General features: G+C 35.6%; 1 non-coding gene across 1 annotated transcript; it reads left to right on the top strand.

Annotated features, from left to right (window-relative positions):
* Positions 1-15,476: 15,476 nt before the first annotated feature.
* LOC115069668 lies at positions 15,477-15,583 on the top strand. Its single transcript, XR_003848913.1, has one exon. It is a non-coding gene; the product is annotated as a U6 spliceosomal RNA (small nuclear RNA).
* Positions 15,584-16,452: the final 869 nt, after the last annotated feature.

Here is a 16,452-nt window from a genome sequence, read left to right as displayed (position 1 = left end):
AGATGCTCAAAGTTATCTTCTGGCCTCCACATGCATGCATACTCATTCATAAACATACCTGCACAAACATGTGCGTGTGCACGCCCATACACACACATATTGAAGAGACTAAACATATTAGCATACTTAAGTGATTCCCACAAATTGTGAGATTCCAAATTATAAATCTTCAATTACACAAAATATTATTTTTTTCAAAGCCATAGTTTTAATATTTTACTTTGATAATGCCTTGAAAAATTTGTCTTATCATTGGAATTTGTAAAAAGAAATATTTTAGTCATATTTTAATTTAATTATAGGATATAAATTCAATATTATTGTATTCTATGATCATTATATACAACTAAGGAGTGCTTCTTTAAATATAATGCCTGTTATACAAAATTGAAATTGTGACATGTATGAGGTATAAGGGTGAATTCTTTCTTTATGGTATGTAGGTGTGTGTATGTGTGTGTGTGTGGATAGATGTGTGTATATGATTTTGTTAATCTTAAGGAACTAAGGGTATTGACTTTGATAATCTCCTAAATAATTCCAAATTTGACTAACACCATTTTTTGAAGTTTTAGTTAAGCAATTTCCTATCATTAATATCTGAATCATATTAGTAAAGATATATGTTAAGATCCCCATAAAACTGATGTGGCCTTCACATTTTGGTTGTCGTTTTCTTGATGCATGCCATTGGCATTCTAACCTTTTCATGGAATTCATTTCTAGGACATACTGAGCACACTTTTAAGCCATGTTCTCAAACACTGCCTTCACACATCTGTCTCTTGGCCTTTAATCATCTTGCACTTTACATTTGTCAATATCATGGATTAACATTCTTCACCCAGCTGGACACACTGACCTTTGTATTTGCATCTGTTTGAACAAAACCTCCTCCTAATGAAGAGATTTCTACCAATTAGTTACAGTCACACTTAGTCTGTCTCTATGTAGTGATTACAGAGTTTAGAGGCTTAGAGGAGTATATACAAACTAAATAGAAGGTTTGCCTAGCTTTGTTCAAATTTGTATAACCAATTAACTTCTTCAAAGAAAGTTGATAAAAGTTGATACAAAAAGACAGATCTGTATTTTGTGAATATTTAAAAATTTTTTAAGTTTTGTAATTGAAACATGGTTCAGAAATGATTAGAGAAGTTCTGGGTGCAATAGTTTCATTTCTTAGAAGGTAATTCTTTTAAATTCAGGCATAAAAATTGCAGGGTAATCACATTTTATGACTATAAATATATAAATATTTTAATACCTTAAATATATAAAATACATAGGATGCTACATAATATTTTATCTCTACACTTGATATATTCCCATCACAAGTTAATGTCTCAGGCAGGAATATATTATTTTCTTTGTATTATAGCGAAATTAAAGAAGAGATTATTTTCTTTCTATAAAGTTCATCTCTAGCATATAAGCTTTTTCAATAAGTTCATTTTTTTCTATAAAGTTCATACTAAGAAAGTATTCCAATTAAATTAAAATTTAACTGTAATGAATGTTGTTTTAATATTTCAAAATAAATACAAATGATGCAATTATTTTTAGGGACTTTCCTTGTGATAGTCGAACATTCCATAATTATGCCATAATTAATTTTAAACTGACACAACTGAAATATTCTTAAACGTTATATTTTTCATTCTTCAAATCAAGTATCTATATTCTGTGGGATAATGTTGGTTTACAATATATGACTATGTAAATATTCACAAAAGATGGAAATAATAAAGCACACAAATATAAGTTCATAAAGTGCCAATAAATTGTCCTATAAATCAATTCAGTCATGTTATTGGGAGAAATTAAATGGTGATTTGTGCATAATTGAATGTTTCTTTTAAGTTGAATAGAGTCTTGCTATGGGGCTATGGAGATATCTGAGCCAGTAAAATGCTTGCTGTCTGAACATGAATACAGAACTTCGGAGTCCAAGGACCCATGTAAAGAGGTAAGAATTATTGTGTACCTGTGATTCTGGTCCTAGTCCTGGCCAGGCAGAGACAGGGGATTAGCTGAAGTTTTGTTGGCCAGCCTAGCTGATCAGTGAGCTCCACTTTCAGTAAACAGATCTTATCTCAAAAAAAATTTAAAAATTTGTTGATAGCAACTAAGGAGTCTATTTGACATAGACATCTGTCTTACACACACACACACACACACACATACACACACACACATGCATATGTGCATGTATACCCATTCATGCTCATGGAGGCACAACAAAAATGAACACATACAACTGCACCAAATCTTACCTTATTATAGTTCTTAAAATATTCTGACAAATGGACATAGTATTAAACTGCTAATGACTTATTGTTACATTCATAGATTAGATTATCTCTCAACTTTCATCAGAGAAGAATAAATGACTATGGAGTGCTTGACCGTAAATAATGCAGCTATATCATAAACTATCTATCTAAGTCTAAGGAGATCATTAGGGAAGAAGGGACAGAAACATTACAAGAACCATATGTAGTAGATGAATACAAGCAAACCATGTTTTCTTAGCACAAGAAGGTAGTTGAACATATGAACTCACAGCACTCGTGACAGCATTCACAAGACTTTAACAAACCCAAGGTAGACAAAATCCCAGCATGGATGTAAGAAGTGGATGAGATGCCCAAGCCCTAGCTGAAGAAATATTGACAACTGATAGCTGCTAGGGGAAGAATAGGACGAGTGGCTTTTTTTTTTTAATTGATTTTTGCATGTGTGTGTGTGTATTTTATACAGAACACCCCAATCTTATTCATCTTTACACCTGCATCCCAAATGAACCCTCCCATAGCCTCCCCTCTCCACTGGAGCCCATATATTCTATCATCCGTGGTTCTGTCCACTGTGTTGTCAGCACCCCCAGCCATTCACCAGTGCAAGTCCGTCTGCTGAGTCTACGCATCTAGAGTCCTTTGTTTTAGTAAGATCAGCTCGTCCTCATCTAGCAGCAATCAAGTTGATTTTCTTTAAGGGTTTAATTCCTGGTAGGTTGACCATGTTCGAGGATATAGACCCACACTCAAAAGTATTTGGGGAACAGAACCTGGACACAATAAACCTAAAAAAAAGAAGACAGTTAGGGTTGGAATTTAGCTTAGTGGAAGAGTGCTTGCCTAGCAAGCACAAGGCCCTTGTTTCAGTTCTCAGTGCTGGAAAAAAAAACAAAAAAAGAAGGAAGTGAGGGGTTAGGGAGATGAAGATGGGGGTTGGTCAGATTATGAGAAAACAAAATTATATGAAATTCTCAAGGAATCAATAAAATATTGTTAAAATATTAGAACAAATTCAAAGAATTATTTCTGGTTTATCTTATTTAGAACCAAGATGCCTTTATTCATTTGATAAGCACAGTAAAAAGACAACATTTAAAGCCTCAGTTTAACCCTCATATTTTTCAGTAAGAAAATACAGCTAACCAAGAATATTCTATAGAAAATGTATAGACATATACAATTCATTTTAGTCATAGCCCCTCCACTGTCTCCCTCTAATGCCCTTTTCAGTCTTACATCCTCTATTAAAACTTACTAAGTTCTATCCTTCTGCATGTGGGTGTGGGGACATATACTGGGAAATGTGCAACCTGCCACTAACCACACCCCTAAAGAAAAATGACTCTTCCTCCCTGAGGATCCGTCAACTAGGGTATCACTGCTGATACTGTGAGTTAATATGTGCTACAGCCATATCATATTTAGAAGATAGCATTTCAAAGCACTCCTACCCAAGCCCTGGCTTCTATATTCTTTCCATTCCCTCTTTCCCAATATTTTCTGAATTTTGGGAGAGGGGGACAGTTTAGATGTACAATATACAGCTGACCGAGCACTCATAGTCTCTTGTTTTCAGCACTTTGAATTTTTTATTTTTATTTTTTTTAGAAGTAGCATTTCATTACAGCTTTAACATACTCATTAACAGTTTCCAGAGCAAGGACACATCTCTTTCAAAAGTGGCTATAAAATTTTTAGGTTCGCTTTTGAATTAATACAGTTATACAATATTGAACTTAATATAAACCCTGTAAGACATAAAATTGAATGAGTTTGTAACTTTTAAAAAAGATCTCCATTTCATTTTAAAATATACTGTTTCTTACAGAAAGACTCATTGTTTTTGCTTATAACACTGAGATATTGGTGCATGCAACTCCAATTTATATGATTTTTACTAGTCATAATCAGTTGCACTCGGATCTTTGGCACCTTTGTATATCTATAAAGTCACTGGGTAGATTTCAGTGGTAATGTTTATCACCTCTACTACTTAACATGATGCAAATTTTTATGCTTCCTCCTAAAATATAATTCAATTTTTAAGAATCCCTGCAATAACTATGACCCATTGGTATAAGAAGCTTCTTTGAATAATATTGAGAATAGCACAAATCTAAGGGTGTAAATATATATTATTAGAAGGGAGTTTGACAACATGACTCTCTAGAAACAGAACAGCATTTTTTTTTCCTTTTGCCTATGATTTTACTAGCCATGAGTTCTGACTTTGCTGACAGCACTAGGTATGAAATACTTCTTGTGATTCAAGGCCTCATATCTAATCAGAAAGCAGTGATTACTCTCTTAAATAGTCTTTCTACCATTATACCAGTTGGTACATCTTTCCTGATTAGTATAATTGTAGCACCCAGTGTCTAGTTCTAGATAAAACCATTCATGTATTTCTTGCCTCCCTCAGCACACTCAATAAACCTTCTGACACTAGATAAGCGAGAGAGAGAGAGAGAGAGAGAGAGAGAGAGAGAGAGAGAGAGAGGGTCATTTTGGGATTATTTCTCTATATCTTATATCCAAAGTGAGTGCTGTCCTCAGCGATGGGGTTTTAACATCTAGTTATAGTTTGAAACCAGGTAGAATGGCAATAAATTGAATTTTGAGGGGCCTCTGGTGGCTCCCTGACCAATAAATCATGGGAAGGGAACTGGTACTTGACACTGTGATTATTATTTAATAACCCAGGTCCTCTAGGATTATCATTGTTCACCTGTGTATGGTACTTCTGTTCAAACTCCTTTTTTGGATATATTTTTATTAGCTTACAAACAAGTGTTGTTTCATAGGGCTTATACATCATTCTTATGTCTGGTCACTTCCCAGCACCCTCCCTTCCCTGACCTTCTTGCCTTCATTTTCACATAAATCTTTATCTCACAGTACTTTCCAAACCTGTTCTTTCATATCTTATCCCTGAAAGAAACAAATAGGAAATTAATGGATTATGTTATCTTAAGGAAATGACTTTGAATTAAAAAAATAAGATCTCTAAGTGGAGTAGAGGTTCATAAAACTGCTTTCATATAAATGTAGACAGCACCTTCCAAGATATAGGTGTAGGAAAGGACTTTCTAGAACAGAGACCAGCTACTCAGGCACTATGGTCAACAATCAATAAGTGGGACCTCATTAAATTTCAAAATTTCTGTATAACGAAATAACTAAGGAACAGAAGAGGAAACACACTGAGGGGGAGAAAATCTTCACCAGCTACACACCCAACAGAGGATTAATATCCAGAATATACAAAGAACTGAAAAAAGAAAGGGATAAGAAACCAAACGACCCAATAAAAAGATAGGTGATAGGCCTAAACAGAGAGTTCTCAAGTGAAGAAATAGAATTAACTAAGAAGCACCTTAAAAAGTGCTTGACATCCTTAGTAATTAGAGAAATGCAAATCAAAACCACTTTAAGATTACATCTTATGCCAGTCAGACTGGCTAAGATCAAGAGAAGGAAAGGCTCCAAATGCTGGAGAGGATGCCAAGAAAAAGGAACACTTATTCACTGCTGATGGGATGCAAACTCATGCAACCACTACCGAAAGCAGTGTGGAGAACCCTCAAAAAACTAAAAATGAACTTACGAAAGAATTCAATGATACCTCTCCTTGGCATATACTCAAAGGACTCATCACACCCTTGAGATACCTGCACATCCATATTTGTTGCTGCTGTCTTCACAATAGCTAAGAAATGGATATAACCTAAATGTCACTCACCTGATGAATTGTTAATGAAAATGTGTTACATATACACAATGGAGTTCTACTCAGCAGGAAGAAAAGATGTAAAATTTGCAGGTAAATGGATGGAGGTGGAGAGTGTTATGCTAAGTGAAGTAACACAAATGCAGAAAAGCAAGTGACAGATGCTGCCAAGTAAAGGCAAAGGATACACGGAGGTAAAGGAAAAGAAACAACCTGAAAGGGGGATAGTAGGGAACAGATGTTACCTGAGGGAGGTGGAAAAAGTGGGAGTAATCAGCAGAGAGGAGAGGAGGGAGGGACAAGCAAGGAACCATGGTGTGGGGGAGCGAGGGAAGTCAGAAAGGAAAGATGGAGGGAGTTGGGAGGCATGTGCGGGGTATAATGGGGGCACTGTGACTAGGAAGGGAGGGAGGAAGGAGGCCAGATGGGAGAAAGAAGAGTAGAGATGTGTGAATTTCAGGGGGTAGGAAACCTAGAGTGAAAAGTGATGCCCTAGAAATCTTATGAGAAATGCTCATAGAGTGATGCATATTATATATATATATATATATATATATATATATATATACACACACACACACACCTAGGAGCTACTTAGCAGGGAATGCAGTGCCAGATAGACAGGAACTCCCTTAGAGTGACAAGCTTGCCATACCTCACTCATCAAAAAGCTTCTCTTTGCAACAGATGCAGAAAAGCAAGTGACAGATGCTGCCAAGTAAAGGCAAAGGATACATGGAGGTAAAGGAAAAGAAACAACCTGAAAGGGGGATAGTAGGGAACAGGTGTTACCTGAGGGAGGTGGAAAAAGTGGGAGTAATTAGCAGAGAGGAGAGGAGGGAAGAACAAGAGTTGCATATCTCATCAGGCACAGAGAACATGCACCTGGGAGATGCCCAGTAATAGAGTGACACATCTGCAATCGAATCTCTACACTAAGGCTCTTAGAACATAGAAGAATAAGGGGTAGAGAGAGGGCTAATGCACCCCTCAACTCTCACCAGTGAGGCTTCCCTGTAATCCAGAATGTGATACACTCAGAAGGCACAACTGGCCACATTTTGGAGAATAAAAGACTGTAGACTATAGGATGGGAATTCTATATGGAACCTCACCCACCCACATCTCAGAGACCATTGTGGAAGAGGAGGTAGAAAGATTGTTAAAGCCAGGGCTAACGGTTCTTGAACATAGGGAGGTGGAGGCCTCCAGGCCAGTGGAGGCTTGCTCATGTGAGCCCGCTACAGCCGTGGACAAGCACGTGACTCATTTTAGCGCAATTAAACAAGGACCCAAAGGGGAGGTGAGAAATAGGTCGTGGACCAGCACTAGATTGAGAACTATGTGAGACTCATTGCTGCTGAGTTAGGGAGAGCCACTGGATGGGCTCATACAACCACTGGGTGGGCTGACTAGACTCCAGTGGATGCATTTACACTGAAGGACTTTTGGGTACAAACACCTGAATGAATAGGATTCAGCATATGTGGCAGAGTTCATAGGGTTCAGGGTTCAGTGGGGAATAGGGGGAGGCATGAAGGGGGGAGGGGTCTGTATTTGAGTGGGAAATGTTATATGAAATTTACAAAAGCTCAGTAAAAAATAGTTTTCATGTTAGTTCTGATAACGTCATTCTTGGACCGGAGTGATGACTCAGCAGGTGCAAGTGCTTGCTATGCAAGACTGATAACAAGAGTTTGAACTCCCAAAACCAATGTGAAAAAGAAAAGATGTCACAGACTGTATCCTTAATCCCAAGACTCCTACAGAAGATGAAAGACAGTGAAAGGAGACAATGCCCTCAGTTGGAAGCTCACTAGCTAGTTAGACTTGAGTAAGCTGGAGAAATAACAAAATAATACCCTGACTCGAATACAAGGTGGAACGAGATAATGGATTCCCACAGGTGTCCTGTGACCTCCAAATTTTGCTGGGGCTCTCATATGCCCACATTTACACATGAAAATACATACATATACAGGATAGGACTTAACATGTATATTGGAATACCTGAGGCTCAGTGGGGGCAGGTATGGATGGGAGAGGGGGGGTCTACATTTGATTAAGAACTGTTGTGTGAAATGTACAAAAGCCCAATATTTTTTTTTTTAATAAAAAAAAGCATAAATTTTTTTTAACAAAATTTCCAGGGGTGGTCACTGTACTATCTTAATTACTTATTTACTCTGAGACTGAATTTTTAGGTATGTAACTATGATGGTGAATAAGAGAAATATAATTATGATAATCATCCAATATAAAAGAGCATACTAATTTAACAAGGCATAATAAAAAAACAAATGATTTGGGGTGTGAGCAGTATACGGATGCATTACTCACCCCAGATGAAGAGCTATGCTCACAGGCAGGCCAGGGACAAAGAAGCTCATTGTTTAGTCTCATTGACTTTCACCAAGGCCTCTTCCATCCAGCCTTTGTCAGAGTCACAATCAGCCTGCTTTCTCTCTGGCTTGAGGCCCTGCAGGTGCCTTCCATCCATACTCCTTAAAATAACACAGTGATTTATTGGCAGATCTTCTGTAATTAATTTAAATGCAGTCAATGCTTGATCCATGAAGGAAGCAAAATAATTAAGAGTAATGCACAATCCTTTACTGTGTGTCTATGTCTATTTTATAGTTTCATAAAACGTGAAGCAAAGAAAGATAATGAAAGCATTATGCTCAAATCACCATCATCTGAATACATTTTGGTATTATTTTCTACCTAATGCTTCTATTTTTAGCCATAAGTCACAACGTCTAGTTTGCTTCAAGAATCTTCTCTGCCTACACTGTAGAATTTAATATTTATTCTCAATCTGAAAGGGCAGAGATTTGTATCAGTGTTTAACACTCACAGTTTTTGTGCATTCATTTTTTTCAGTTTTTCCCATCAATCATTTTTAAAATGTAATGTAATTATCATCAGTATTTTTTTAAATGCATATTGTTTTATCCCCTATAGTTTTATCATCCTAAGTGCTTTTAAGATATCAATGACATCATAAATGTGCATACACATATATGTATATATGATATGAATATAATGGAGATATGTTACATAAAGAAATTCTTTTTTAAAAATATTTTATTTATTATTTTTATTTTATGTGTATGCGTGTGTTGCCTGCATGTAAATAAGTGCACTCGTACCATACAGTGCCCATGGAGGACAAAAGAGACTGTTGGATACCCTAGAACTGGAGTTACAGATAGTTGTTAGCTTCCATGTGGGTGCTGGGATTCGAACCCAGGTCTTCTGCAAGAACAGTGTTCTTAACCACTGCTCTATCTCTCCAGCCCCAAAGCTTCATACATTCTTTTATCCATATAAACATATATCAGAATATGTACTAATGACTTGTCTAATATGATAGTGACAAAGAAGAACCATACTGAGGTTTATCTTAGTGCTCTTTTCAGTATATGAATTTTAATGTATATTCCTATTGAATTTTGTGCATTTCATATAAAACATCTTAATCATTTTATACCCCCTCCCCCATCCACACATCCCATACACCCCTCCACTAAATTTCATGCATTCTGTGATATGTGTTAAGGTCTATCAAGTCAAGTTAGTGTACACAAACATCCCTCAGTGCAAGTTTATACACTGAGGTTGAGTCAACCTTTCTGGAGTCTCTCCCTTAAAGAAGATGAACTCTCCCTCGCCCATCAGTAATTAGTTTCCAATAGTTTATCATTCGTAGTTTGTACCTGTTGCCCATTTCCTCAATTCTGTTCCTAGGTTTTGTATGATTGATTTTGCATGGGTCCTCTACATGCTGACACCATTGCTGTAGGTTCATGTGAGCCAGATCCCAGAAGCCTATAGACTGTTTCCTTATGGTCACACACCTCCTCCCCTGGCTCTTACAATCTTCCTGCCCCCTCTTCCGCATTGGTTTGAGTCCTGGGTGGTTGAAGTTTAACATGGGAATTCTGTCCATGGACCCATACTTGGCAGACACTTATTCTCTATATTTTGGCCTCTTGCAGCCTTTTGTGCATGAATTTTTAAAAGTTTTAATTATGTATACATGTCTTTGTGTGTAGATTTGCACACATGTGAATACAGGTAACCATGGAGTCCAGAAATAAGGTGTCAAGATCCCCTAAAATTGGAGTTACAAGTAGTTGTCAGTTGTCCAATGTGGGTGCTGGAAACTGAACTCTGGTGTCCTCTAGAAAAGCTTCAAACATTTCTGACCTCTGAATCATGTCTCCAGTTGTATTGCTGCATGATTTTATATTTCACTGAATGTAGATTTCTCCCTAAAGGTGCAATCTTATTCCTAGTTACACTGTATAAATAGTGAATACCATGTGCAAAGACCTGAAGAGGCATGAGAGATAGGAGTGGGATTATTTGGGGATCCACTGCTCCAAATCCTTTTAGTCTATGTGAGGATATTCTGTATTATTCAGTGATATTAAAAAAAAATGAATTTTTCTGGCTGGAGAGATAATTCAGAGGTTAAGAGCACTGAATGCTCTAGCAGAAGACCAGGGTTCTATTCCCAGTACCCACAAGGTGACTAACAACCATCCATAACTCCAGTTCCAGGGAATCCAGTGCCCTCTTCTGACATCTGTGGGCATTGCACAGCACAGCACATTTATGTGCCTCCAGACATTACACTCATACACATAAAATAAAACAAAAACAATAATAACTAAAATATTAAAGAAAATGGATTTTCATTTGGTAATGTGTAATGAATTATTATCTGTGAAAATGTCATAGCATCATGTGACTTTACTGATGTAACTATTCTCCCACCTAAAGTGAATAGTGAGAGGAAGCCTAAAATCACATATCAGTGTACTTCTGGATATCAATATAGACTTTCACCCATTAATTGAGAATAAAGATTTTTAGATTTAAGTCTTCTTGATGAAACTTTATTCATGTAATTAGGAACCACTAAAATAAATAATATAAACACCAAAAGTAAATTAAAACTTTTGATGTCTCGGGTTTTGACCCTGTAATATTTTACAATATTATTAGCATTATTTATTACCTTAGTATTTGAACAATCTTTCCTTATCATCTAGACAGAGGATCCTCCTTTCTGAAGTGCTTGTGATCATATGCCTGACAGCAAACATCTAATTAAAGATCTTATGACACCAGGGGATGTTGAGGCTTAGGGGATACCTCTCAAGGGTTCCAGGTTACTGAATCCCTGAAAGAGGAACTGACCAGAGACATACAATTATAGCAAAAGCAGGAGAAGTTTATTGGGAAAAGATACAGTTATAAAAGGCAAAGCTTCCAGGATCAAAGAGAAAGTCCACTAGCTCAAATGATCCCATGGCTCAAAGAAGAGACCTCGTGGTTAATTTCCATAGGGTACATTTTTCTGTCAGACTTTATCCGTTACAAGCACTGTCACATATAAAATCATGAATCACATCATTACAGCATTTTAAATATCCACCCAGGAATCTTATAATTTTACTCTCTAGAGTGCCTTTGAACTTGCTTCTGTGATGCAAGCTGGATACACACTTCCTATTTGCAAACTGGTAGTTATTTTATGCCCATTTTTCAGATTTTGTATAATACCTTCCACAACACATTCTGTGCTATAATACTGCCTCTTTTAGAAACAGAAAGCACAGAGGCTGAAAATATTCAATCTCCCAGAAAGTCTGTTATATCATTGGAGGAAAAAACATAGAATTATGACAAAAATTTGAGCAATAATTCATTTTCCTGTTTTCTAGCTGGCATCAAGTGATGGGTGGTATTTTTTGTATAGGCTATTTCTATGGAAAAATACAATATAGAGCAAAGTTTGAAAATGATACATGGGGAAAAAATGATTCAGTGAATTTCATGTGCCATCATTTGAGTAAATTATGGAGGATATAAAAATCATATTACTCATCCATTTGATAATGGCCAGAATATATCTGTGAGTTTATCATTTAGTTTTATTCTACATACTATAAATGTATAACAAGACATCATATATATTATATATATGAATATATGTAATTATTATTTGCCAAAATTTAAAATATAAAAGTGGAGTCAGTAGAAATGTTAGCATTTCATCAATTTAATGAATAGAATATGGGTTCTTTTTCTAAATAAAGGATGTCCTGAAAGTTTTAGAAGGTTTTTAATTCCTGTTTCCTAGTAAAAATAATTAAAGTAACATTTATGAAGAACTTCTAAAGCTAATATCATTGTAATAAACACTAGTCTCATCCTATTAGTAATAAGATATTTTATTCTATGTAGTGTTGCTACACCACTCTGGTGACACTTGGTCCCCCAGATACCTCTTGAAACTGGATGAATCTTTGAACTGTGCTCTTGCATAAGGACTTCACCTTTTTATTAAAAGGGGTTTCTCCAGTTTCATTGGGGTAGTGCAAGTTTGAATTCATTCTTATTTTAATAGACTATCCCTCCTCTTCATCCCTGGTTCTAGAGTATCTCTTTTGGCCAATCACAAGCATCCTTCTCAATCTTCATTTTGTTCAATAAAGATGGGCGTATTGCCTTTCATCATTTTGATATGTTAATTCTCAAGCCTACCCTCATTCATTCATTGTCATTTTGGATGGAGTACCAAACTCAGGTTCCCAGGCTTTTCCTGGGAACTTATTAGACTATGATAAGATAATTGCATGGATTTTCCAAACCATACCTGAATTACACAAGGTACTCCATTGCAAAATTTCATAACTTCTGACATTTTACGAATACTCATTTTAAGGAAAAATGACAATACTTTGTCAGTCATTAAAACACCACGCAGTAATAAAACACACAAAAACAAGCACCATATTGACTGAGAATTAAACATTGACTCAATCATGATGACAAATATTTTCAGTAATTTAATCTGAACCATACAGTGTGAGTTTAGTTAATAAGAAAGACAAATTCTAAGATAAATGTCTAACAATATATACACAAAATTATACAAGTAGGAAATTGTTAAGTTAGGAATAATCACATTTATAGGAATATAATTCAGACAATATTAAAATTAGATTGATTGGCTGCTCCTCCTGAAACATCCATACCCACACTTTGGGGTGTGTCACTCTTTCTTTTTGAAGTCCTTGCACTCTCCTGTGTCTCATGCTTAAAAGCTATATTTAAGTGTTTTAAAAATAAAGCCCCAAATCTATTTCATACAAAAATAGCATAGGAAAAGAAAATTTAAAAACAGTTATTTCCTTAATACATTTTTGTGCTGAATCTGGGGCTTTTATATTTTATTTATTATTGTATTTTATGTGTAAAAGTGTATAGTCTGCATGTATGTAAAAGCACTGCTGTTACACAATACCTACAGAGGTCAGAAGAGGGCATTGGATCCCCTGGAACTGGAGTTATAGAAAAGAGTTAAGCACCTTATGGCTGCTGGGGATCAAACTTAGGTCCTCTGTAAGAGCAGCTAGGGCTCTTAATCACTGAGCCATCTCTCTAGCCCTAAATCTTGGGATTCTTGATCAAGATCTTAATGTAGAAATTTGGCATAAACAAAGGAAAACAATGCATTATCTCACTGCTACCATGCTTTGAATCCTACAATTATGTACAGCCATAATTGCTGTGGATAATCCAGCCTGATGCAGAAGCCTCCTTATAAAATACCACTTGAGATTTTACAGAAATGAGAGACTTTGATTAATATTCGCCATTTTATAACAAATTGTCAGTTACTTCAATTTTTATAACAAAATATGGTTAATTTACAATCTACTATCCAGTTTATAATAAAAAAAAACACTGCCCCACCCACAAAGAAAAAAAAATCATGTTACTTCCTCTAAATATTTTTCCTTTTAATTTCATTGAAACATTTTCTTAGAATTTATATCATTTCTTTTGTGGTAAGCCTAGGAATTCACAATAATACATTTGTTCTTAATTGACAGCCTGCAGTTTAGTTATATCAATATATTCTCAAGGTGTCTTTCTGTTTATATTTTTCTGAAATATATATGAGCTTTCAAAGTTGATATGTGGATTAAATTTAGCTGTTAATTAAATGATCAAAATCAGAAATAATAAAAGCAGTAGCACAAAACCTCTTTATTCCTTAACTACATGAAAATCATGATACTAAATCAAGTTGCATAAATCTTGCGAACTATTCAGTATTTTCATCAAAGTATTACAGAATCTTTTATAAGAAACACATTGTTAACTAATGGGAAAAACATTATGAAGACAATATTTTATATATCTGTTATAAAATATAATTTATAATCACCAGTAATGAAAAGCTGCAATTCCCATCTTCTAAGAATTAATTGATCTTCTAAGTAAATGGTAGTGGAAAGTTTCATTTTTCATACATTAAATTATATGACCACATCTAAGTTTAATTTTAGGTACATGTGGGATTAGGGGAATTTTCATTTAATCCTCTCTTTACAGAGTTATTTCAAATAGCACAGAATGTGGTAATATAAAGCCCTTTCACCTTTATCATTGAACTAGGTAGTAGAAAAATGAGTTTTGAAATGCAAAATAATTTTGAAAGAGCTGTTACACAAAATGAGAGCATAAATTTAACATTTTAAAGCAAGAACTAAAAGGATAAACATAAAATTTTTGAAGTCACATATATTTTTTAAAGTACTTGGAGAGGGAAACATATTAAAATTTACTGAAAACCAGTAATATGTCAAGTACTGTGAATAGAGTTACAACCTCTATGGTGTAGTTTAATTCACGTCAAAACCTTTCAAAATAGGTACAATATTCTAAAATTATTTAAAGTTACACTTATCACTTTAAGTAATATGCCTGAGGTCAGAAACAAATAGGTGTGTATTCAGATACCTACACAAATACACTTGCTTTAAACATTCATAATCTTTGCATCATATGAAAATCAACCGTTAATAGTATCACACCATGTGTAGGTACATAGTTCAGCAACAGAGCATTAGTCACACCTGGTAGAGTACTACAAAAACAAAATAAAACAAACCAAACTCAGTTTCAATATGGAACTGACCTGTCTGAGTCCAAAATTTTAATTTTCCTCCTTTGGTTTCTAACAACATAGGCAAACTCATTTATAATCTGTCTCAACATTTTCCATTTGGGTAAATTCTGTGAATATTCAATGAGTACATTAAATTAGCAGGATGGCATACATAGAATAAATGGAAGATAGGTTTGATTAGGGATCAAATATCACATGAAACCCTTTAATTTGTGAAATTAATAATGTACCTCAAGGGGCTGGAGAGACGACTCAGTGATTTGCAGAGGACCAGAGACCGAATATCAAAACCCACATGGTGGTTAACAAACAATAGTAACTCCAGTTCCAGGGTATACAATGCCCTCCTCTGTCCTCCACAAGCACTACATGACATTGGTACATGTAAATACATGCAGGCAATGCACTCATACACATTAAAAAATGCTAATTAAAATTTGAAAAGGTGCTCATTTTAGCAGTACATATACTGAAATTGGAATGACACAGAGATGATTATCATGGACCCTGTGCAAGAATGACACACAAACTCATAACTCCTTCCATATATTTTAATACAGAATTCTAGAACTAGGGGAAAAAGTGTCTGTGAGATGTTTAATCCTAAGTGGAACATCTTCAAAGGAACCCTTTCCCTTAGGATGAATGCATCTCTTAACTTTCACAAGAAAAGTTTTCTTATGCAGCAGATGGTGATTAACATAGAGACCCACAATTAGCCAATGTGCAGAGAACAAGAGGCTGTAAATTGCTTATCCCTGAATAAGACAGCTATTAAAAATCTCTGCCTCCTAAAACACAGAGATCATTGTGGAAGAGGAGGTGGAAAGAATGTAAGAGCTGAGAAGGTGCTTGATCACAGGGAAGCAGAGATTTCCAGACAGCTGGTCATTTACTAATATTGAGTCATAGCAATAGTGACAGCATACACAAGTACTATGCAAGGTCAAGCCAGAAAAAATTCCAGCATAGACATGGAGAAGTAGGTAAAAAATCCCAACCCAGTTTGAGAAAAATTTGGCAATTGACAATTGTTGGAAGGGGGAGGTAGTATCTTACAGAGCTGGGACTCTTGGTGGGCCCAGTGAATAGACTGACATTGAAGGAAATTAGGGGACACAAATCATACTCTATAAGCATATATATTATTCAGTTTGGCAGGGACAGGTGAGAGAAGGGAGCAGATCTAAATGCCACCAAGCTATGTTGTATGAAAATCACAAAAATTCAATAAAATATTTTTTTGACTTTTTGAGACAGGGTCTCCTGATAGCCCCAGCTGGCCTAGAACTCACTTTGTTGACCCAGCAGGCCTCAAACTCACAGAGATCTGTCTGCCTCTGCCTCCTGAGTGCTGGGACTAAAGGCTCAGCCACCATGGCCAGCCATAAAATAATTAATTTTTTAAAAATGAAAAAAAT

This window comes from Nannospalax galili, unplaced genomic scaffold (assembly GCF_000622305.1).
Source record: "Nannospalax galili isolate Female #2095 unplaced genomic scaffold, S.galili_v1.0 scaffold314, whole genome shotgun sequence".
NCBI lineage: Eukaryota > Metazoa > Chordata > Mammalia > Rodentia > Spalacidae > Nannospalax > Nannospalax galili.
Note: the sequence above shows the minus strand (reverse complement) of the source record. Positions and strands in the feature narration are given on the sequence as shown.